General features: G+C 47.4%; 1 long non-coding RNA gene across 1 annotated transcript in view; it reads left to right on the forward strand.

Moving 5' to 3' along the window:
• The first annotated feature begins 4,175 nt into the window (after positions 1-4,175).
• The window catches only part of LOC142788104 (uncharacterized), a 50,976-nt gene continuing 30,135 nt past the window's right edge, over positions 4,176-25,016 (forward strand). The window contains exons 1-2 of the long non-coding RNA XR_012889272.1: positions 4,176-4,607; positions 14,605-14,753. This is a non-coding gene — a long non-coding RNA (uncharacterized LOC142788104). The remainder of the gene's footprint in view (positions 4,608-14,604; positions 14,754-25,016) is intronic.

The following is a 25,016-nucleotide window of genomic DNA, read 5'->3' on the forward strand; positions in this document are numbered from 1 at the left end:
GTTACACAGATGTGCAACGTCGCAAGTACGAGCAGCCCTTAGTACCGCATAGGTATCGTCGCCTAAAAGTGGCCGGTTACTGAGATGGAGCATGATGCTCCAACAGCACAACTTCGACGTTCGCTAAAAAAAAAGGAAAGCTAAACGCTAATGCAGACGCATTGAGCCGTGCGTTTAGTTAGTACCTTCTCCACCTTTCGGTTTCTCGCTGGCGATTCGGGGCAAAATTTTGACCTCATCACGACCTGGGCTGAGCGCTCTCGTCCAGAGTGAGCTCAAGGAGCCAACCTTATGTTCTATTCTAATTCGTTACGTTGTTGTACATGTAAAAAAAATTGAGCTCTCATTTTAAGAGTCTTGTGCCCCACATGTGCTTCTTGATGTAGAGGGAACGAAATTCCGATAGACACGTAGCTAGGTATATGTTGTACTATACGTTGTCTGGTGTTCTGTCGGGTGACCGAGGGCACTTGCTTGTGTCGTGTGTTGTCTGTTGTCGAACCGTTCTTGACAAGTTGCAGAACCATCGACAAGTGCTGAAACCAAGGATCGTCAGAGACGAGCGAAGCTGGTCGACAAGTTGGGGCGACAAGCCAGTGGAGCTGGGATCCGTCCTCAAGCATGGGATGTGTTCCCGGAACAGAGTCTGGAGCTGCATTCTCCCCATGGCCCTGGAGGCAAACCTGGAGGGACCTGGCGAACGAGCGCACCTGACATCCGAGCCCCGTGGAAGCAGCTCGTCTTTCCGGCGCATTGTCTGGCGGCGGGGGTGCTGTTATGCCTGCGAGTCCGCAGCAAACGTCCAGCCTCGGAAAAAAAGAAATCTGTGTCAAGGCCAGCACGCGAGCCCGCCTGACGCGATGAACAGCTCAAGGACGTCAACACGCGACGGCGCCTTTCTGTCGCCCACGTGCAGTGAGTCACCTCAGCAAGCGAGCCGTCGAGTAAACAACCGGCGTCTTCCTGTCTGGGGGGGGGGGGTGACGCAATGCCTGGCGACGTCACTCGTCCTTGGGTGCAGCCACCTGCAGCGCAGCCTCTCCAGATTCGATGAGAAAGAATGACGCGGCCCAGCGGCGACCCCATTGGAGGATTCCGACCTCACGACCAGCGGCGCTTCTGGTTGGACATTTGGGTTGGACCCGGTGCATATAAAAAAAGCCCTGCGGCGCGTCGAGAGCAGACCCCTTTGACAGCAGACCCATTTGAGAGTAGAGCTATGTGTTAGAGAGAAGAGCTCGGCTCTTCGCGTCTCTGTCGGCCCCAGTGCCGAATTTGTAACGCCTCTGTATATATGCTGTACATAAACCTTGTTTAACTCACCGTCGTCTCGTCCACTCGTCTATCAGCTCTGCGCAGAAGCAGTCGCGAGCTGAGAAACCTACGCTACCAAACGGCTGGTGACCTTTCCGGCAGAGTTCGAAGCAGTGGCGCCTTCGGGACCGTGTTGGCGTCGCCGTCTTTCGAAACAGTGGTTGCAGCGGTGAGATTTCGAGGCGCCCTTCGTAACATCGTCGGAGGCGCGCTTCGCAACACTCTATCAGTTCAGAGTTATAACGTTCGGCTTGTGCAATGCACCGGCCACGTTCGAGCGGATGAGGGACACACTTTCGCGCAGCTCTAAATGGTCCATCTGCCTTTGTTACCTAGACGACGTCATTGTGTTTGCGCCAACCTTTGAGACTTATCTCGACTGACTTGTGTCCAGTAGGGCTGAGAGCTGGACTAGTTGGTGAGATATCATTTTAAACACATGGTGTAGTAGGGTAAATTCGACGGGACACAAGGACAAGAAGAAACACGACACTCGCAACTAACTTTATTTCAGAAGCAGCACTTCATGCATATAATCCAAATACTAGCGACACAGAAAAGAACTACGGACATTGAATCATTGCCAAAAAACCATTTGCGCACACTCAAGTGATGGTGCACGACAGATAAGCTTAGACACCTTTAGATGGTATAACAAATGATAGCGCTGGGTATCATTAAGAGCATTGGCGGGAATTCACACGTGCCTGAAACAGAATTAAAATTCAATTCTGTTACACGTACTATCGGCATCAAACGAAACGCGAACAGTGGAGCGCGTGACACAAGCCTTATCAATGGCATAGTGCGCGCCGTCCACCAGTCATCGATGTAGACAGGCCCGCACATCAGGTGTGGCAGCACTGCGCGATCCCCTTATAGCACAATATCTCTGCTTGTGTTCCAGTTGTGCTACTTGAAAGGAAGAAAATAAAAAAATGAAGGTAAACTACAGCAGCCGAAGGCGAGTATTGTAGCACGGTTCGTCAAAGGCAACATTGCTATCAAGGCCAAACGAATCACAAGTAGTGTCACGCGTAGAGCATGCCTGGTAACCAAATGATTCGAGATAGATGCACTTCGGCAGTTTCACGCTCTGGCGCCGCAATCATGCGTTCGATCGGCAAACCTATATCGGGGACAGTCGCGATGGTCTTTGCGGCGCTTGGTCTTGACTGCACCATTGCAGCGCTTTCGCCGTCTGGGCATGATACAAGAAAGGATGAATGTCATTAACCATTATCATGACCATTAAGATTAACTGATGCCTCAAATCGCGATAGCAAAGCCGTCTAGTTATAATTACATTTGGAAACGAAGGTGCAAGGTGCACCTAAGCCGAAACGTATATCACAATAAAGAAACGAACAAAAAAGAACTGATCGACTTGCGAAATTCATTTATTGCAGATGATAGCCGAAATGTGCAAAAAGTAAGCATCATGTTCATTAATGCTCGAGACGTCGCCGAGGAGAAGGCGCGAACGTTTCCGCGATAAAAATTATTTGCCCCTTAAGTTTAATACTTAGCGAATTCGCCTCCAGCTGCCACAACGGTGCCCATTTTCTGGGAAAGACTGCCAAAGAGTCGTGTCACAAGATCCTTTGCGCATAGGCGCTCCCATTCCTCTTTCCTGCGCTCTCTATTCCAAAGAAACGCTCGGCATTTTTAGTTGAAGTAGAGCCTTTCCGGGTGCGTCTCTGAAAGAAGGGTGCAGGTAAAGCAGCGCTGGCGAACGAGATACGACGATTGTTTGAAAATTGACCGCAAACCAATTAGATTTATCTTTTTTTATCGTGCCTATAGACACCGATTGCACGGCGACGCTGAAGTAAAAGCAAGACAATGCGAGTGATACGAACAAAAGCGCTTGGCACGCCCATGATTGCCACGATTATCACCATACGAAAACTAGAGCAGAAATGAAGATAACGCACTATAGGGAGATCGCGCTATTCTGCTAAACCGGATGTACACGCCTGTCAATGGTGATGACTGAACGGCGAACACTATACTGTTTCTAATACTTGAAACACGCGCTCCGCTGTTCGCGTTTCATTTGATGCCCATAGTACCTTAATTCTTCAAAATGCCACTTCGGCCACCGATCCTGGGGCATATCGTCGATTTATGTGGTATCCGCCTCGATCCCAACAAAGTTCGTGCTGTTCTTGATTTCCCTGTACCAACTTGCGCCACCTTGTGTGCTCATATTTTGGGCGATTTGCCAGGAACTTCGCGGACACTGCACATTAACTGATCTCCTTAACGAGGATGTGCCAGTTATGTGGGGATCAAGCCACTCCTTTTTCACGCCCCATTACCGTGCTCACCACACCGCCGATTCTCGCCCACTTCGACGCGACCGCACCAATCAAGGTCCGCACTGACGCTAGCGGCTACGGGATTGGCGCTGCGATAGCTCAACGACAATCCGGTCATGATAGAGTCCTTGCATATGCCAGCCGGCTTCTCTCCCCTGCGGAATGCAATTATTCCATTACTGAGCGTGAATGCCTGGCGCTTGTATAACAGTTGGTAAACTCCGCCACTATTTATGTGGCCGACATTTCACCGAGACCACAGATCACTAACCCCCGTATTCTAGAACGTCCCTTCACTCAACGCTTCACCTTCACTTGAGAAAGCCGATGGGAGCGCCGTCTCTTGGCACGGAAAGTCACTGGATATCAGCGATAGTCTGCTGCGATTCTTGAGCAGCGCAGCGTCATTTTGAGCCGAGGTGTGGCGCAGTGCTCAACTCTGTCAAGTGGAGAGTGAAAGTCGAGTCGAGGAGCGTTTGTGAATACGGGGGTTAAGCCCTATGCTAGCTTTCAACACTCAAGGATCCAACAGGGTGCCTGGCCAATGCCACCTAGATAATTTCAGGCCTGCTCACTGCGTCATGCTGCGAGCTCTGACGTCACTTCATTAGCCCGTGTGTTTCGCTGCACAGACGTGCCTACACTTGCTCTCGTCGCTCTGCAGACGTGGATAGCCAAGCCCGACGAACGCTTTCGTGGCATGCTGGCGTGCTTGTCGGCGACTCGAGAAGACAGTCTTTTTCTTGGTCCGTGAACTGGAGCGTGGGTGTGTGATGCGATTTGTGCACTGGATATTCGCAACCTGTACACGAATCCGAACGGCTGGGCGATGCCGCTGGTGAATTGCCGTGGTAAAGGGACCAAAGTTGCGGGTGTTCTCAGTTTCCGACGGACAACCGAAGGAGAAAAAAATGGGAGCGTGCCGTTCGTCAAGCTGACGTCGACATCCGTTTTCTTTGTGACCCGAAGGTACGTGCGTCCGTACTACATATGTCTAAGCCTTTTCAATGGCCTCATGTCCACCGTGTTTGCTTTAAAATAAAGGTGTCATTTGTCCTTTTGGCTCGTTGGCGTAAGCCCTGGCATAAATAAGAAATGAGCGTGGCAGTACGTTTTCAGCACAGGTGTTTTTACTTCAGGGTCCGTAAACATTTTGCTATTAGGGAGTTTTAGAATAGCGCACCGCGAGCCCTCCAGTGCGGTCGCTGCCACTGCGCATGCGTAGTAATGCGAGTCGGCGTTCGTGGACCACACGCAGAAAATCCGAAGCTGCGTTCGGTGATGGCGGCCCGCATGTGGCCAGCAAGACTGGTTTCGAGGCTACGGTGTCGCTGCGATCGTGCGTTGCGGTTCGCAGCAGGGCAAACGATATTCTAATCTTATGGCGCCCGCTTCACCTGCAGCGCTTGCAAACGGTATTCTAAAACTCCCTATTGGCGATCACCGCCGCGGACTTGTATTACCCCTGTTTACTTTGTTGAGAAAAATGGAAGAAATGCTGTTGCATTACTTAGTGCATCGGTTTTGTGCATAGTATTTTCTTGCCGGTGTTTCACCACTTAATTGCGGTATTACAGAACCGTAGCCTAATATTTTTCTTTGAAATTTAGATGCGTGTAGACACTTACAGTAAAGCGCTTTCTTAATTGATTTCAAAGTGTGATTTCTACTTCTATCTAAAATATTTAGGTACCACTACCAAAAATATACCGATCCGAGAACTGGCAGTACAGTAGAAGCACCCACGGGGACTACACGGTTTAATTTAGACCCAGTATTAAAATTTCCCTCAGCCACTAATGGCCGACTACGCACCACTGCGAGATGGTTCAGAGCAAAAGATGAAACGCCGCTTCTTGTGTCGTGGTCACAAGGAATTTTTGTGAAACGAAAGGTTTTTTTTTTCTGTTGCGATGGTCATTACCCTGATATTTTGCTGAATATCATACTTGTGGCATCAGCACAAAATCTCCTAAATATAGCTACGTGTCTGTGAAGACAGATGTTCGAAAGAGTGCAAGTAAAACTGCGGGAACTTTGCAAATGAGTAGCAACAGTTTCTCTGCATGCTCCGAATAGTGTGTCTGCGTTCGTGTGTGTGTAAATGAAGAATGTATAAAATTTACCTTATTCATTTCGTCAATTTGTTGGTCCGTCAAATTTGGCACTTGTAGATAGACCACACGTTTGATTGCTTACAATCTTTGACCTTTTCGTGGAAGAAATAGATCACAGGTGAACCTCCGGAAGCTTTCTAGCGCAATAAAACTCTTAAAGCGGCACCCTGTTTTACCCAAAATTCAGAGTAATGTTGTTAAGCATGTAAAAATGGCCGGGAACGCTTTATCTTTTAACGGGAGCCGATGGTGGCATGAATCAACAGACTCCCGTGCGCGTGCTCAATCGGGCAAAACTAGTGACGTCACGGCGGGAGTGAGCAGGCCTGATAATATTTTTCTAGGCGGCTATGGCCTGACTCGCAGTTGTCTACGAGTTCTGACGTTTACACCAAGACGCTGATTGCCTATCTCCGTACGCCGTCGACGCTCCACATCTCGCAACGGACGACACATCTGTGTGCATTTCTGCATCCGTGTAACGCGTTCCTACGCACTGCTTCAATACCACCGTGCGTTCGTCTATACCAATAACTGATACGTGCTCTAAAATGTATCATGCTTTATCTGGCTTACGTGCATATGGCGCAGGTAAACCGTTTTCTTTCTTTTTCCCCCTCTAACAATATTATGCACTTTGGTGGCCTCTTATCATTTTCGGAACTGTTCAACCCTTTTTATTGAGCCTGGCTCTTCGTGAAGCACGGTTTCTTGGCAGTGTTGTGAAGGTTGGGCGGATTGCCATGATCACAATGAGACAAGGGTCATCCTAACGACATCAACAACGCAGCATGTACAAGCTGCCAGGTACGGTACACTTTATTGGCGCCTCGGTGGCCTTTTCTCTCCAAAAGTTTTTCTGAAATGCGTCGATCAAGGTTACCTGCAGCAATGACAAAGCACGTTCGAAGATCGGACTGGTCGCATCGTGCGGTTTTGTCCAAGTTGGATCGCCGGCATGCTTCCACGCGTCCGCTTGTTTGAGAGGAACAATAAAAGATGTGTGGGGATCCTCCAGTGATTACGACAGTATTTAATGCAAAACAGTGAGCACATCTTCGTGTCCACAGGGTATCGACTACGCCATACGTAGTTTTTGTGAAGCAGGACAGCGCCCATTACGCCATCATCCGTCTTTCGAAATCTATAACCTATTATGCGTTGTTTGTTGATACTGCGTGTGACTGATGAAGAATCATGGCTGAGCGTTTGCAGTGCGTGCGAAGCATTAAACCACGCACTCGTGGCGCAATGCGTTGCGAGACGACTGCAGTTATCTTACTCTTCTTTCGCGCTATATTACATGGCTTAACGCAATTTCTTGTCCGACGCGTGTTTCGAGCACCACCGTATATTTATATGGTAGAATACTTAGCTGCCACGCAGAGGGCCCGTGTTCAAATCGAGTCGGATGCTTGGTGTTTTTCTTCGTTGATTTTTTTTAAAGTGTGAATACACGTTATAAGCGACCCCAAACCATCCACCGCCGTCGGCGGCGTCCGCAGTCTTCTCTCTATCTTTAAAAGAAAGAGGACTTGGCGGGCCGCAGCGCGACGCTCTACCGAATAAGCCACGGACGCGACGCTGATATAACGCGCCCTATACCCCCTCCCCCTTCGCTCGCTCCTCCGCTCTCCTCGCTCGCTTCAGCTGCGCGCGCACCCCTCTCTCTCGCGCGCCCGCCTTCTCTCTCAGTCTCCCGTCGAGAGCGGGTCATGAGGGGGAGTAAAGTTAAAATCCGTTGGCATTCGCCAGTGAGTTAACGTAAACTCCCCCGTGTGATCAAATTGCGATTCCCAGGAACTATTACACCATAAAGGCACCATAGTGTGAATAATAAATATAATAGTGCGAATTAATAAATACCCGTCATAGCATCACCCCGTGTATTCGCACTTAACCATGTTCACCCTCGGGGAAATGCTTGGGAGTTTTTATTGTCCGGCGTTTACCACGGCAACGCTGCGCAACGCAAGAAGAGGTGCGTAAGAGCTGCGCTCCAGGACGTTTCTCGTGTTCGTAAACTATTCTTTCACAATACCAAAAAACACCACGCCTGCGCCGAGAATGTGCTTTGTAAGTGAGAAGACGCACCAAAGAAAAAATGTGGGTGGAGAAGCCACCACATTGTTCCCCTGTTGTGGCGGCATATATATTATGACGGCGTCTACTAAGTCCCACGTATAGTACCTAATCGGTAAATAAGAAGTGCATTGCCTTCCGAAGGAGTCAAATTCTTTAAGGGGCCATCACGCCCAATTTTCGATCATAATCTGTGCTGTGTGAATGAATTGATCGTGAACTTATTTACAGCGTAACACCAGAAAACACAGGAGACGGAAGGATCAAAAGAGAGACATATACATTTCATCCCGTTTTTCCAATAAACAACAGTTGTGAGTCAGCGCCGTCTTTTCTTTCTGTTTTGCTCCTTCCCTGTGCTGTGTTTTGTGTTGCGCTGTAAATAAGTTCACGATGGATCCTAGCCAGCTGGGCCAACTTACTGTCTCACATGATATGCGAATTCATCCACGAGTGTTCACAAATAAGCTGCAGACTTTGGCGCATTTGGTTGCGCACTTAATTTATTACTGAATATTTTACCAAGCGCACGAGTGGCCTGACAGTCGGGCAACACTGGAGCTCTCTCAAGCCGTGACGTAATGAAACTGTGCGCGAGCGTCTGCATTCCGCCGAACGATATTGCCGTACAGACGTGGCCTGCGATTGCAAATGGCTAGCAGGCTGCGTCCGTATACGGCTGTTGCGGACGAGCAGCTAAATCTGTCTATTGTTTCGTCGTCAGCTGCGCATGAAATCGAAACATTTGAACTTTTTTCTGCTTGGCACCGAACGATTTGCGGGGACTGAAACTGTTGCTGAAGACGCCGGAACCGTTCCTTGCTGCACATGACGTCACAGGTGCCCCGACAAAACGGCGATCGCCGCGGTGGGCGAAATTAAACACTGTAGCTATAGAGTGTATTACGCTGTAGCGAAATTTTCAGCTGGCCACTTCTAGGGCCTGTTTTACACTGAAATATTCTTTTACGACCCGCTTTTTGTATCTGTATAGGCATAATAGACTCTCGAGTTTTAGTTTTCGCCGAAAACCACAAATTGTTGGGTGACCCTTTTATATACCAAGTTTCAAGAAATTTAGTTGAGCCAATATTGCCAAAGTACGAAAAGAACACATTGTAACCAGTGACCTCACCACGGGAAACTTCAGTTGGTAAATTAAATACGAAATTTTGACATTGACTTTCACATCTATTATTAAACCTATGGTGTTGTAATTAACGGCACTATAGAAATTTCGCAGTGTAATTTATCAGTGAAAGCTAATATTGTTTCACTGTAGTGTCCCTTTGATTTAGCGATGAGGTGCACACTGAGCGCGCCGAGGCCGGCTTGGTCGCGATTGATTTATGGAAATTTCGGGCTGCATACTGCCATGCATCAACACACAGTACATATATGACGAACCATATCATCGAACGCAGGCCATGAATGATGACGGAAAGAGTCGCTTCTGAGTGAAAAAGAAGGGGGCGGGGGGCGCCTCATGTAGAAGGGGCGGGGGATATAGGGATGAACGAGACAGTATTCTTAGTCGTATAGGTCGGCTCTCCTTTACAAGTTATTAAAACTAACAATTAGGGGGAGGAGGGCAGGAGGTCGTATGGTTTTCATTTGTTTCGGCTGAAAGCGGGCCCAATACGAGATGCTTCGGGGACTCGCAGCGTATAGACCATGTCGGTGTGCTGCCGCAACCGCCGTTAGCGCAAGCATAAATAATTGCATAACCTTTACCCCAGTCATTAGCTGTCAGCGCTGCCAGCTTCGGGTTTGTGACGTCGCATGTTCGCAGTTTATGACGAATTAGCAGCGGCGGCAAGCATGCTCTAGAGTGTTTATTTGGATCGGTTAGTACATGCTATACAAAGCAATAAACAAGGTGACCAACAGCACAGAGCTTTGTCCGTCTCACGTGGCGGTCCGTCTGTTGCATGGTTCCGTTCGCGCCGTTCCTCGTTTTCTGTGGGCAAGTACGGGACGTATAAAATAAAAGATGTATAAAGCTATAGAATAACAGAGAGCTAAGAATGCTAATTAGTGTTCATTTTAAAGGATAGGGTGGGCAAACATGGACTCAGAAAACAAAGAAAAAAAAACAGTCGGGACACCGCAAACGTCCCGACTTCTTGCGTCCGTGTTTGCACGCCGTATCTCATAGAATAGAGAAAAGGTAGCAAGTTATATCGCGGTTTCTCATTTCACCTGACGTGCATGAGGACAACGGCCAGGGACGGCTATCCCTTACGAGTGGTGAATATTCTGGTCTATAATATACCATGATTCTTCGCGTTGCGGCGACATTTCCATACGCAGCGCGATATTACTCTTTCTGCGTTTGATGAGGACCTCGTAAGACAGCGATACGTCTTACGGTCCCGTCTCTTCGATTCGGCTGTCTGCAAAGTTCGTATTTTTCCTACGCATTCTTATCAAGAGTGTTCAGATCGAACAAACATTATGCGTGGCCCATGCGTTTCCTTAAGCACGAGATGGAATAATTATCGACAAGTGCGCAGATTTCGTGCGAATGCAACGCAGCTAAAGCATGGTTGAGTACATGTATAGCATGCACGTCATGGTAACTTTTATTCATATCTTTTTTTTCGTGTGATTTCCCACAATCAGCGGACTTAGCTATGCATAAGGCGCCTTGTTTAGGACAACGTTCCGTGCTTAGGGCTGACCTTTATATTCATGCCGAGTGTTTTCTCGTTGTCCCAATTTAGACGGTGCTTATCTATGTATGCGGTGGCCCCAGCACGTGTGTTTGGGCCGCCGAGGCCACATCGTGCGAATAGGTGTTCACATGCAACGTCGGCTGTTTCCAGGGCACCTTCAGACAGGGGGCGAAAGGGGGGTGGCTTCGCTTGTTTGCGTATTTGTGAGCTATATATACCTATATACGCACACCCCTGGTCCCCTTCTAACATATACGCGAAAAAATGGATGTATATGCTAGCCGCTCATGCGGCTTATTAAACCCACATACCCCCGCAAAAAAAAAACAAAAAACAACAACAACATTGGAGTTTAACGTCCCAAAATCACGATATGATTTCGAGACTTCATAGTGAAGGGCTCCGGAAATTTCGACCATCTGGAGTCCTTTAACGTGCATCTAAACTAGGTACACGGACCCCAAACATTTTCGCTTCCATCAAGAATGCAGCCGTGAGATTCGATCCCGGAACCTTCGGGTTCGGAATCGAGTGCCATCATTCTACTAGACCAAGTGGCGCCTCCCCCCCCCTCCACCCTCACTCAAAGCGCCTTTTCTAACAAAAAGCTACGTTGACTGTTTCGTACACCCATGGCATGCGGACTCACGTCTACATCAATGTGTCAGTGGCAATCTTTTCATTTCATCGTTATTCCGGCTCCGAGCTAAAAACTAGGGGGTTAGGAAATAATGCTTCGCACGAGGGTTTTCAGGCTCTATTCCTGCAATGCAGCGTCAATCACATTGAATAAACAACGAACACGTTATAAATACCTAGAAAATAACAATGAGTTAGAGAAGAAAATTAAGTTTTGTTCGTTTGACACTACCTTAATAGAAACTATTTATCATATAAGAATTCAGTACAGAAAAGTATAACCTGCATAGCAAGCATTATTTCGCGTATAGTAAGAACAAACGCGCGTAAGCACCGCAGTTAACGGCGGTCGTCTTCCGGGTAGCAGTTATTCGATGTAGCATCAAGGCGCCGAGTACTGAAAAAGTGGCTAGATGTTCACGTGATTGCACCGTCAGAGCACACCAATCCATGGCACGATCTCGGATGATAATGCCGACGCGATCTAGAGGGCGACGACCAGCAAAGCATCGATTTCGTTGGAACCATCGGTGCAATTACGAAGCCCAGAAGCGGTTTCCCATTTCACGTATGCACAGACGTTAGTCAACGAATGAATATAGCCTAATCCAACTCTGTTCGTTCGTAAAAAAAGTTTCCGCTTGAGACAGCGTAACGTACACGGCTCTCTGACGTTATAGCGGGGGGCCGCGCTATTAGTGAAACCATTAACGCTTGCACCTGTAGCCTTGAGCGGGCCGCTACAGTGACGGGTTTTACAGCCAATGGTATGGAGTTTCACGTGTTCCGCACATTAGCATCGCACGACCACCGCCACCTACAAAGGCTGGGATGACTGCATGTGCAGAATTCGCACGTGTTGCCTCAGCCCACAAAGATTGCAATATGTACAGGCAGCGTGGTTGTTAACCGTGCGTTTAATATCACAGAGCACGAGAGGGTTCACTGATTCCAGTCAATCAACTTCGTTCCACGCGCGTCTGACATTTTCGCGTCGAGTGGGTGCGTTAACAGGGCTGAGAATGTTGTACTTCAAAGAGAAGGTCACTTGGTGAACACGAAAGGCGCCGTCGATCGAGGAATATCGTTTGCGAGAAAAGTGCAACGAGTCAAGCGCACGCCAAATAATATCTCTATTCAGTTTTAAACCCTAAGCATTCCACGGATATTTTCTTCGGAAATCTGTGCGCCCGTCTGTCGGGCCGTGACGTAACGCGCTACGGTCAATAGTGATACACGATGATGGTATGTGGAGTTTAACATCCCGAAGCCACCGTATAGGATTATCAAAGACGCCGTAGTGGAGGACTCCGAAAATTTCGTACTCCGGGCGTTATTTAACGTGAATCTAAATCCAAGTAAACAGGCCCCGAACATCTTTGCCTCCATCGAAAATGCAGCCGCGGCATCCGGAATTTAATCCCTCGACCTGCGGGTCAGAAGCCGAGTGCCTTAGCCACTAGACCACCGTGGCGGGTAATAAGACATACTCGTTGCACATTTCCCTCGTATTCTAATGCTATCAAAGTGCACTATTTGCACGCATTTTCAAAAAAGTGCACCTGGTAAATGTAATCTTACAGTGCATAGATGGCTGACTTAGCACGTTTGAGGACTTAAGTTGGAGGTATGAAAGAGACCAGGGTCACGCTGGGGCGAGAATGATTTAGGGATATTGCTGGGTACAATCCACGCCTGGTATTTTGGTACGCTCATATGAATAGTTTCGTTCATGCGTAGTTTGCCACTCAATAGTCACCGCAGAAGATAAAAAAAATCAATCAATCAAATATCTATCTACCACAGTTTTTTGTTTACAATTTGTCGGGGATCGTTTAGCCAAAAAGCTGTTGACAACAGTTTTAGATTACAGAAGAACACAAATATTACAACCTGGATTCGATCCACAGCTGGGATGTGATCCCGCGACCTGCGGGTAAGCAACCGAGTACCTAGCTCACCCACTAGAACACCACGGTGGGGCAGTGTACATATAGATTCAGTTTACTGTCTGAGAAAGCTTCGTGGTCAACTGTCTTTCATTTAGAGAGGTGATTTTTTTCGTTTAACATTTAATGAGGTCACATAAGTGTTTGTAGCACACGCCGCTAACAGAGTCTCAGGAAGCACTTGAAAGATTTTAACTTAAAATACCACGCTGACCCCACTCAGCGAATTGTCCTCCTTACGCAAGTAGCGCCGCCACGGTGGTCTAGTGGATAAGGTACTCGGCTGTTGATCCGCAGGTCGCGGGATCGAACCCCGGCTGCGGCGGCAGCGTTTTCGATGGAGGCAAAAATGCTATAGGCCCGTGTGCTCAGATTTGGGTACACGTTAAAGAACTCCAGTGGGTCAAAACTTCCGCAGCCCTCCGCTTCGGTGTCTTTCATAATCATATGGTGGTATTGGGACGTTAAACCTTACATATCAATCAATGGAATTCTTTCGCAAGTAAACCAATTTAAACTTCAGTATATATGTGTAGGGATACATATGGTGCGTGGCTTGTTTGAGTTAATGAGGCAGATGTAGTAGCGAATTGCACAACAACAACCTCGTCGGCTGTAGCTTTGAGCTGCAGGCCTCACTATATGGCAATGTAAGATGCTGGACAAGGGAAAGCTACAGAAACGTTTCGCAAAACATGAATACTTCAGTTTAAAAAGATGGAGGCTGCTTGTAACACAGATATTTTGATGAGATGATGATGGGGGCGGTGGTAGTGGTCGTGCGTGGTGGTGTAGTGACAGGCGGGGTTAGCGTGGCCTAAATGGCCGGCAACATTTTCGCATGAGTACATTCTGAATAATATAGGAACCCACGTGTTGCACAGTTCAGTGTCTCGCAAGAAGGCCACAAGAAACCGTTGTACGCTCCTCCTCGTTACCAGTCATATGTCCCGTGCCTGTTACATCATTTTTGCGAGCGGTGTACTATCGCTTAAGCGGCGTAGATGCCGATTTATATTACCACTTCTAAACAAATTAAGGCTCGAGTGACAACTGCACTATCACCAATACTCAACGTACGCAACGACATTTAGCATTAAAGAACGACTTCCGGATGATTCGGTTTAGGTCTGAATAATGAAAAAAAAACGTTACTTTTCAAAAAGTAATCTTTATATGTTATATCTATGGGGTCTACTAACGTTTCATATGTATATTGCCTTTGTCTAGACAGTCCAAGAACTACTGTTTGCCGGGAAAAGCGCATTTCTTTCGAATGCTGCAAGTATGTGACAAAGTAGATTTCGTGTAGTTGCTCACGTAACGTGATACTGCATCTCAAGACCAGCCGATTTACGTTACGCAATTCATCGAGAGAACAGCTGTTTGCAGAGCGCCGCGGCAATTTTTTCATTGTAACGCTTAGCTGAGTACACACACGGGGGACGACATGAGTAAATCGCTACATGCCCGTCGTTGCACAATGCTGTATCTATTCCAGCAAACGAGGCCTTCTCGCTTCTCGGAGTGCGGTGGCGGTGTACATACAAAGAGGGACCCGCCACTTGAGAAAGGCCGGGTCAACTGCAATACCGAACCGCGCGCTTTCATCGACGGCAATCAGACGGCGAGCGCTTCGAGTCACGCCAGGTGAGATTGAATTTTGCGCAACTAAGGCATTCACACACGACTGATCACCCCTCGGCGCTTTACGGTTTACTTCGATGCGAAGCCCCGCCGAGAGTCGTAAGTTCTTTACATTTTACTAATTTGTTTATCTTATTTTTTTTTCGTGTAAGATTATTGAGCCTAGAGACACGGATCGAATTCGATGGTGAGGAGGCAACGGCTGAGTGGCTGTGCGGAGAGTGCGTGGCAGCGGGTGTGGGTAGAATCCCCGCAAGGGCTCGACGAAGTGCTTTGCTGTTTGTTGCACGTGCCCCCGATGCTATAGTTGCGGAGAACTGCGACCCTGGGAAACCTCGCGAGAGTTCGAGGTCGTCTATGTGCCTTGCGCAAGCGCCCCCGTTGCTCGTTACTGCCGACTGCGTTAACTTTCGTTCGAAAAAGGCAGATAGATAGATAGATAGATAGATAGATAGATAGATAGATAGATAGATAGATAGATAGATAGATAGATAGATAGATAGATAGATAGATAGATAGATAGATAGATAGATAGATAGATAGATAGATAGATAGATAGATAGATAGATAGATAGATAGATAGATAGATAGATAGATAGATAGATAGATCTGCCTAATGGCGTTTGATTACCAAGTGATTACGCTATGTCACCACCGTCAACCCAGGTCGAGAACAAAGTTTCATGAAACAGCATTTTTCAAAAAAACACGTTCTAATGGTGCTGCTCCTTTAACATCACATGTTGAATAGCTTCGTCACACAATTTCTCTTATGCTGAATTTTTGCCGTTCGTAACTCTTCTTGACATGAAATATCTAAAAACAAATATCCATAAATACATTCCAACACGCTTCACACCCGAAGCATCGTGGCAAAAGCAAAAATGCTGTCCTTTCCCATTCCTTTCATCAATACCATAAATATTAGTACCATTAACACCTATCGCCAGGCTTTGGCGCAAGAACGACAGAACGCGATAAAAATTTTAGATAGCTCCGAACATATATTTCTTTTTCAATATGAGCTGCTGAAACGTATCAAACTACTTTGACGTCGACGACACCGCCTTAACGCACTGGCGGTGCTGTTGAGGCTCCAACATACCTAAATTTATGAGTAGGTACTATAAATTTATTGGAATATAAGCAGGCTCCCTTCATTAAATGTATTGCTATTCTCCTGGAACCGTATAATGAAAAAAAAAAAATCAAAACAAAAATTTTCTGGTTGTTTGTAAAGCTCTGCCTCATAAAGGGTATGTGTGAGGTGAAGTACACTTTACAAAAAAAGTAGCACACACTCGCACACACACCGCTTTATTTGTTTAGGTGACAATGTATCTTTTTATGTACTTTTTGTGAACGCTCCCCCACTCTAATGCCAATTGGTGCTGTGGATAAATAAATAAATAAATAAATAAATAAATAAATAAATAAATAAATAAATAAATAAATAAATCACCGCATGGTTATGGTGCTCGACTGCTCACCCGCTGGTCGCGAGTCCCGGCTGTGGCGACCGCATTTTTGATGGAAGCGAAAATGCTTGAGGCCCGTGTATTTAGACTTAAGTGCACGTTCTTTAGAACCCCAAGTGGTCAAAATTTCTGGAGCCTTCCACCCACTACGGTGTCTCTCATAGTCATATCGTGGTTTATTATTATTATTATTATTATTATTATTATTATTATTATTATTATTATTATTATTATTATTATTATTATTATATTCATCTAAACCATTGCACATGTCACAAGAGTAACCAAGACTCACCTACAACACAAATGTTCTTTACGTTAGAATTGTTCGAAGCAGTAGATGCCAGACGACCGCCATGTTGACCATACTATGTTACCTACGGTACAGTGAATGCGCTTGGCCTTCGGCAAATGGAAATTACGGCCAAGAACTCTTGCGAATGTGGGTCGAGGTGTTGCTAATGATGCTGACAATGACTACCCCGCGTCCATCTGCCTCGATGTATGGGACATCACGTCAAGGTTAATTTTTCGACTGTATAAATACTTGAGTGCTGCTGGCAGGCCTATTTGCCAGGTATTATTCTTACACGCCAGGTATGCTCAGAATTACGCGCAGCACTGCGTAGCTCGTCTTGCGACGTCCTCAGGAGGCTGTTGAATCTACGAAGATTGTGTGTACCATTAGAGGAATTATGTTTTTGTCTGTTTGCAGGTGTTAGTGTAAACATGTAGCGTGGATGAGTGGGTGCTCAATTAGACAAGCTAATTTGATAATTCAAACATGTAAGTCACCGTTGGATAAAACTCCCTCGTCTCAGCTTTTCGTCCTTTGCGGTGATTGACGTTGTGTTTGCGTAAGCGAGGCAGTGTTTGGCGATTTTATTTAACCTTTTAAACCCGGACATTTATTTGCGAACGAACGCGAGCTTGCGAAAAACTTTAATTGATTGAAAAAGTATGCGTTCAGCGAGGGCCAGAAACAAAAGAAAGAAAAAAGAAAGCGTTACTATCGTGAACGCCCGTTTCGTTGAAAGAAAATTAGGCTTCGGGAATAAAAGTCGTGAAAAATGCCTTCTACTCGGCTGAGCCAAGCTGATTTTCGACACCGTAAGGGCAACGGCGTATAGCTGCCGCGTGAGTATGTGCATATATATTTGCACAATTTATTATTGGACTGCGAGGCAAAAACCTTCCGCGCCCACTTCGTCTAGCTCATGGATTCTGTGGGGAGGGATGGAAGAAGTGTTTGCTTTGCAGCTGAATCGAGTGCCGCTTCTGCCGGAGTCGCACTAGCGGGCGCTTTGTTCAAGCGCGCCTAGTTCCACGCCATGCCGAGGCGCTCTTCTTCTTCTTCTTCTTAAACGGAGAAAGAAGACTCGCGCGGCGAAACAAAAGTTCGGGACGTGTACCGCGCGTAGTACGCGCCGGCATCTGTCCGCTATTTATCTTGAGAGAGTACTTCTCGAGGCGATATAGCAAGCCTGCTGGCGGATATGCAGGACAGCGCTGCAGTCACTGCGCCAAGTTTGCGTAGATGAGGAAAATGGGAAGAATAATGAACCGGCAGAGGCCTTCGCACTCGTGTCTTTACATTATAGCTTTTTTTTTCTTTTGCGTGAACAATCGGATGAAATTGATGATGTGTCGCGTCTCTCGGCGATGTATATTGGCAGTATCCGCAAGCGTATAGCGTGCTTTAATTTTCGCGTTTTTCTACGTTACGCAGTATACATTGCCACCGCCCGAGATTACTCCTATAGTATTGCTGCGTAGATACGCGTTTATGCTGTGGTTTGAACTCTCGCCGCAGTTTGTGGCCGAATGCGCAAGCTGAGACGCAAGCAGGCTATTTACCCAGGCTGTTTACTTATCAAGGCTTCGCGGTCACGGTAATGATGTCATTGGACGACGATGTAGCCAATAACGTTTAAAAGAGGTTGAGTTAGCGAAACACAACAACGTACGAATACACGCGTTTACGCGCATAACGCCTATCATGGTAAGGGAATCTTAGCAGCACCAAAAGAAAGCAGAATGAACCGAGACATGAAAAAAGAGAGAGCGAAAGGAAGGATGTCGGACTATCAGCTATCTTCAATTCGTTCACGATGCTAACAAAAAAAAACTGATATGAGCATGCACGCAAACAGCCATCGCACAGAAGGGCCCCATATCTCTGCACGCTAGAATCCCTGTCAAGGTACAGGAGCCCTTCGTCATTCAAAAACGCAGATGGCGCGTACACACGCTTATCTGGACGAAGTTTGTAGATCTGAAACTCTTCAATGAGTTCACGCTGATTCTGTGTTTCAAATCTGCAAAATTGGTCCGGGTAAGTGAGTGAGCGTGCCATCCGTTTTTTTCTGAACGAGAAAGAACTCCGGTGTCTTTACAGTAATTCTGGCATGCAGTGATAAGGGGTCTTTCTGTGTTTGCTGTTCGTGCGCCCGCTCTGTAGTTTCCATGTTCGTGTTTTGGTCGTGTTAAAGTTAGTTTAAAGGCCAGCGCCTTCCTTGTCTCGGTTACTTCTGCTTTCTTTTGACGCTTTTGACATTTCCTTACCAAGATTATGTACCAACTTGCCCAACAAGCCACCCTAATTAACTCCTATCAGCACGCAATAAATAAATGTAACTAATTGCAGCGTTTTACGAGATCGAACCACGAGGCGAGCACGAGTTCAAGTATGGGCGAATTCAGTAGCTATTGGCAGCTGGTTTGGTAGCGGGTTTGGCAGCGTTCATAGTGTAGCCATGATTCAGGTTCCAAAACGTACGCCCCACATAGTTCAGAGCCATATATAAAGGTGCTTTCTGTAATGTCTATATTGTTTATTGGGTTAGTCGGTTAAATGCATCAAAATGTGTCGTAGTGCTCGTAGACACGGACCACGAAGGCACAACGCGACGAGCGATACAAAAAGATGGCACGTTACGCTTCCAAGCAGTTGCGCGGAGTAATGCTAGCTTTTTTTTGTAGCTCTTTCTCACGTCAATCTTTGCTGATGGCGTACACGCAGGTAACTTAGTGGGATTCCGTGGTTAGATTTTATCACTGCGGCGGCCGATTACATCGCCCAGCTGGGGCTGCTCCGCAGGTGAACCACCATGTTTCCGCGGCAAATAAGTTATCTTCTCCCGTGACACACTATTCTTTCGTCGTCTCTTGCGACGCCGCCACCGCTCGGCGACGGCAATCTGCATAATGAGCGAGGAAACGCGTTTCTGAAAGCGGCGCGAACGCCATGCACGCGGCGAGTCGTGGGGTGTCGTGCGCATTGAAATGCCCGCTTCGCAAAACAGCGTTGTCGCAGAAAGAAAAACAAAAAAAGGCGTGGATAGATTGTCGCGGTGCACAGAAAAAAAAAAGAAAGAAAGCTTCGCCCTCCTTCTTATTTTAGTCCCCTCGCGTACACGCTGATTGCCTGCCGGCAAAGCGAGGAACTCTGTTGATCCACTCGAAAATCAGTCGCGGAAATTGTCTCGCGCCTGCTTCTTGCTAGTGCTCCCTCCGTTAACACGCTATTTTTTTCTCTCTCTCTTCGTTATTTGTCTCGTTTTCTCGTAAACGGGAGCCTTTTATTTTGCAATATCGGTGAGTGTGCCGCCAAACTGGGTCGCCAGTGGCTCGGGCGCTCGAGTCACTGAAGTGCCTCGCTCTGGCGTCGGTCCCTCGCTCAGACGAGATTTTGTGTTGTGGTGGCGGGCGGCCTGTCTCTGCCGACTCGAAATTAAAGAAACTTCGCCCCGGGGCTTCAAAGATGCGCGGGCGGAGAAAAAAAAAACCGCCAGAGCTGACGTAGGCGCGCTGCGTCCGCAACGGAGACGAATGCGCCGAGCGATTCGCTTGCCGTTCCAGGCATGTTTACCGCCCGCCCCACACCGCGATCCTGCTTCTGCTGGATGGCTTTTCCCGTGTCTCTGCAGTGCCACCGGAGGGCACTGTTGTGTACCGAAGAAGGAAGCAGGAGAAATCAGTGCTCCTGTGGCCTATTTTCACGGCGGTGCAATGCAGTTAGGTAAAAGTTACGCGCGGCGTCAATCGGGCCCTTGCTAATGCGAAGGAAGTTGCGATTAGGAAACTTTGGACTGCGGTGGCCCTCGCACCGCCTGTTAGCGCGATGTCGTACGAATCGTGGTTACCACCAGGTGCATCGTGTCCGTGCTGTTCTCTTCCAGTGGAAGTCGCGAATGTACCTGTATTACCTAGAGCGAGCCTGTCCAGGCTTGCAAGAGCAGCGGTGTCGTCTACTATTTCAAGCCAATCAACGACAGTGCCACGAACCACCATGGTCTTTGCGGACACGAAAACATAAACCACAAACCACTCCTCGATTTTTTATCACAAAACGGACGCGTATACCGTAAACCAAACATTATGCCTTTAGGAAAGTTGGGATCACATCATGCGAGAGAAGAATGGTGTTTTAACGGAACGCGAATCTTTGACTCGCACTGGCGCGTCGTATTGGTTGTATATCTTGCATAGCCTCGGTTAAGAGAGCCATTCGCTAGCTTGTCCTCGCGTGATTGGTCAACGTGGTGCTTCTGCTGTCGAAAGCATGGTTCTGGCCAACCTGGTAATAGCGAGCGATTGTTTCACTTGGACTACTGTCACGAGGGCGCATTGTAGGAGAAGCGAATGCCCACTGTCGACTGCGACCGCCAGGCCTCACGTACGTGAATAGTGCTTGCGCTAGGATAGTTCGTAAGAACAGACGGCACCCTCACAGGTCAGCTGTTGTGGCGTCTTTTTACTCAACATAGCAGAGAGAGAGAGGATCTCAGTCGGTAGTTGTACGGCCTCGGCAGATACACTCCCAAAGATGTCTCAAGCAAGTATAGTCTTGTAGTCACAGTTGGAAGCAGTGAGGGAAGCCAGGATATTGCTGATAACTTAATAGCGAGAAGGCGCAGATTTGAAATTGAAATGGGAGAAACTAGTGTGGTTCCGCTGGTAGTTGTCACTTGGCGTTCTTTCCAGAAGCAGGGCTTGACTCGACGTACAGTAGGGGTGGTGCAGTCGGTTTGTTGCAGCTCTTTAAAGGCTACACAACGCATGTATAGAGCTGTTGTAGTCGATGACTCGCTGATTTATGTGACACGATTCTACAAGTGCCATTGTGTCACTTGGTTTTCTCAGATTGTAATGTGTCCTTCTAGATCCGTCACATTTGAGACCGCAGGTAGTACTCCTGAACTTGAAGCATTTATTTAGCGTTCGTGATTTAGGTGACATCGAACAGTGTAAAACCTGATGTACTCTACTTAGTTCTTTAAACGCTTTTATTTTTAATTTGCAGCTGTGTGTAAGTAAGAAACGCAACTAATATATCACCAGGCAAAAATATTCTTGCCAGACGAAAATGATCTTGACTGAAGACGCTGATTGTTTGATTTGATTGATATGTGGGGTTTAACGTCCCAAAATCACCATATGATTATGAAAGACGCCGTAGTGAAGGGCTCTGGAAATTTTGACCACCTGGGGTTGTTTAACGTGCGCCCAAATCTGAGCACACGTGCCTACAACATTTGACTGAAGAAGTACTAACACACAGCAAAGCATGTGCAGATGTATGGGGTCATGTATAATCGTTCCCAATTGTCCCACCGTGGTGGTCTAGTGACTAAGAAACCCGGCTGCTGATCCGCAGGTCGTAGGATCAAATACCAGCTTTGGCGGCTGCATTTTTGATGGAGACGAAAATGCTGTGGACCTATGTGCTCAGATATGGGTGTATGCACGTTAAAGAACACCTGGTGGTTGAAATTTTCGAAGTCATCTACTACGGCGTCTAAAGTAATCAAATAGTGGTTTTGGAACGTGAAACCCGACATATTATTGTTGTTCATTGTTCCCAATTTACTTTGAGAATGCAGAGTGGCATTTATTGCCTGGCAATGCCACGAATACCATGGCAACGGATACGTTTCAAAGCTGTGCTGTCCTGTTCTGTTATAACTGTCTCGCTTTGTACATGTTAAGGTTTACATTACCTCGGCTGCTTCGTTTCTGCAAGTTATATAACGTTATGAGCGCATGCCCGCTACCAATCTTATTCAAATACATTTGATAGTATACCGTGACCATGGTGGCCAAAGCTATGCGGATAAGCTAGCCAAGAAGGACGGCGTGATTTAAGTCTTGTCAGCCTCTCTTAAGCGTCACCACCACTGCAGTGTCGAGTCAGCTAGCCAAAAAAGTCCGAGCTACACGTTTTTTTTTTCACGTGTTTGTGCTATGAACTCCGTAACACGTCTCACATATTTTTGTGTGCATTGCACGCGCGGGCAGGGAAACTCGAAGTTTACACTCAGTGCTCGCTGGGCGGGCAGGGTCGAGTCTGCGAAAGGGTGGCTATGAAGGAGAGGGAGCTAGTGGCGGAAAGTGTGGTGAGGTGGAGGGTGGAGAGGGGTGGTCATTGCCTGTGTGCGCGAGTGAGAAACGCAATGTTTCGTTCTTTTCCCTCCCGATTTCTTTCTTTCATTAGCGCCCTTCCTCGCCCAAAGACGCCCGTACACGCACGCGCCGCGAAGAAATACATTCCGCTCGCTTAACTGCGCAGTAGTCGTTATCAAATAAATAATGCCCCTCCCCATCCTCCCTGTCTCTCTCGCTTTTTGGCTGCGCCCTGGGCTCTTACGGGCAATGCTCGGCGGCCTCATCACTTCTGGCCTGTGGTCGCCGTCTTTGGGCCCGCCGCGCTTTCTTTATTCTCGGACAGCGCGGCGGTTTCTCGGTACCGGGCCGGTATGCTTTTTTTTTTCTTTCCTTTTCTTTCCGGGACTCTCGTATCCGGCGCTGGCTCCTCCTTGGACAGCGTATACGCGAACGCTGCGCCGTGGGGAGTCGGGCGACCGCTTCGCGAAGACCGTAATGCCTTTTAGGAGAGTAATTAGGGCGAAGCTTCTTGTGGGCTAGCGCTATTACTATTACTCGAATAATGATTGTATTAATTAACGGGCTACTTTAGGGGCGGCCCCTCTCCCGAACCCGCGGAGGTGTCACTGTTCCTTCCACTCCCTCCTCCTCTCCGTTTTCTCCGACTGCCCAGTGCTTCTGACCGACACTGCCTGTGCCCGAACTCGTCGTTTCTTCTCCCTCCTTGCCCCCCTCCCCCGCAACCCCCTTGTGCGGCTCTTCTGACCCAGAAGAAGTTCGCTCCTCGCGGCCGCTGCTGCCCATTAGCCACGATCTTTTAATTTTTCTTCAGGCTCGGGCCTTTTGCGCAGAGCCATAGTTTCCCAAGAAGCGCGAGAAGAGTGCTTTCCTCTTGCTGGGTCATCGTCTGCTTTTCTTCTTTACTTTTTTTTCTCGAGGGAATAAAAGTAGAACGAATGAACTATGTGAAGTGTGTTGTTCGGCCCTTCATCTCCCTGCTGCAGTTTACGCCCCGAATACTGCCTTCAAGGCCAGCGAAGAAGAAAGCTCGAAAAAAGCGATAATGAGAGCTTTTATTTCTTATATTCAGCCGCTTGTTTCGGTCGCGAATGAATCGGAGCTTCGAATGACACGCTTCGCGTGGCGCCTTATTGTTTGCGAAGCTGCACAGGACACGCCTTGCGGTTCGTTAAGATGTCGCGTGCAGTTTGCTTTTGAAAATGCCGAAGCGCCCCTTGCGAAACAGTGGAAGCGTTTTTTTTTTTTTCAGTTACTGTTTTCGGGACTGTTGAGGGGCACAGGGGCAGCATAACTTTCGATATATAGAGGCAGATATGAGTTGATGAATGAAGGAATACAATCAACTTACTGACTGCAAGGAGAGTATACACTGGCACAACAGACACCGCCATCTTTCGTGAAGCAAACCTGTGCTCTATTTGAAACTCCCGCCTGTTCTCTGCGCTATCAAGAGCCTTACAAGCCCCTTTAAACGTTAAAATTTGTCGTTGGCCTGACGTCATTGTGACTTCATGCCAACTACTGCTATTATTTTGCCACTATGACGTCACATCATGACGTCATCAAGTGGCATAGTTGCTTTCTCAAAGATGGGCTGATCTTAGAGGCAATGCAAAACTATATATGATGTGCAGGAACCTTGCAATGCCTCCGATTTTCGAGACAATGCAAAAGCTCGTTAGGAGCACAAAGCTTTCACAGAGGCGCAGGTAAGAATCAAATCATAGAGGGAGGAAGAAGAAGAAAATGGCTTTTGCTTTCTAGTCGGGTGAGACGAACACATGCGTTGTTTCCTTGCAGCGGCTCCAGAAGTGCTTTAGCAGACCTTACTAATCGCAAAGTCCATGTAACTCTTGAGTATTCTGCGAAGTGCCGAAGTACATTTCTTGAATATAGTTAGTCGTGTGCAAGTAATAACCCGAGAGACTACATTGGTCCGGGCCTGTATATAATACTTCCAATTTCAGTTTGTTCGCACGGTTTCAACTTTCAATGGCGATGGTAAAGACGTACACAACCGTGAAAGGACATACACAACCGTGAAAGGACTTTGTAGGATACAGTGCGGTGTACGAAATGGGCGTTATATAATTATATTTCAAAGCAAAAAAGTCTACTTTGATGCAGACAACGTTGCTGGCTGACATTAAAAGCCTATATGTAAAGCGCTCGTCTGTGTCCTGTCGGAGTGTGTGTAATTTTTTGCGCTTGTTTCATAATGAACCTTTACAAACACGCCCAACTGGCCGTCAGCCTAAATGTATACCACACTTAGATGGCTGTGGAAGTTCTCTTGACACTTTTGTTGTGAAAGAAAGAAAATTGGGAAAAAGACGAAAAGATGAAAATGCGACTCTGTTCATTCCGGAATGTCTGGGTC

Source organism: Rhipicephalus microplus, chromosome 2 (genome assembly GCF_043290135.1).
Source record: "Rhipicephalus microplus isolate Deutch F79 chromosome 2, USDA_Rmic, whole genome shotgun sequence".
Taxonomy (NCBI): Eukaryota; Metazoa; Arthropoda; class Arachnida; order Ixodida; family Ixodidae; genus Rhipicephalus; species Rhipicephalus microplus.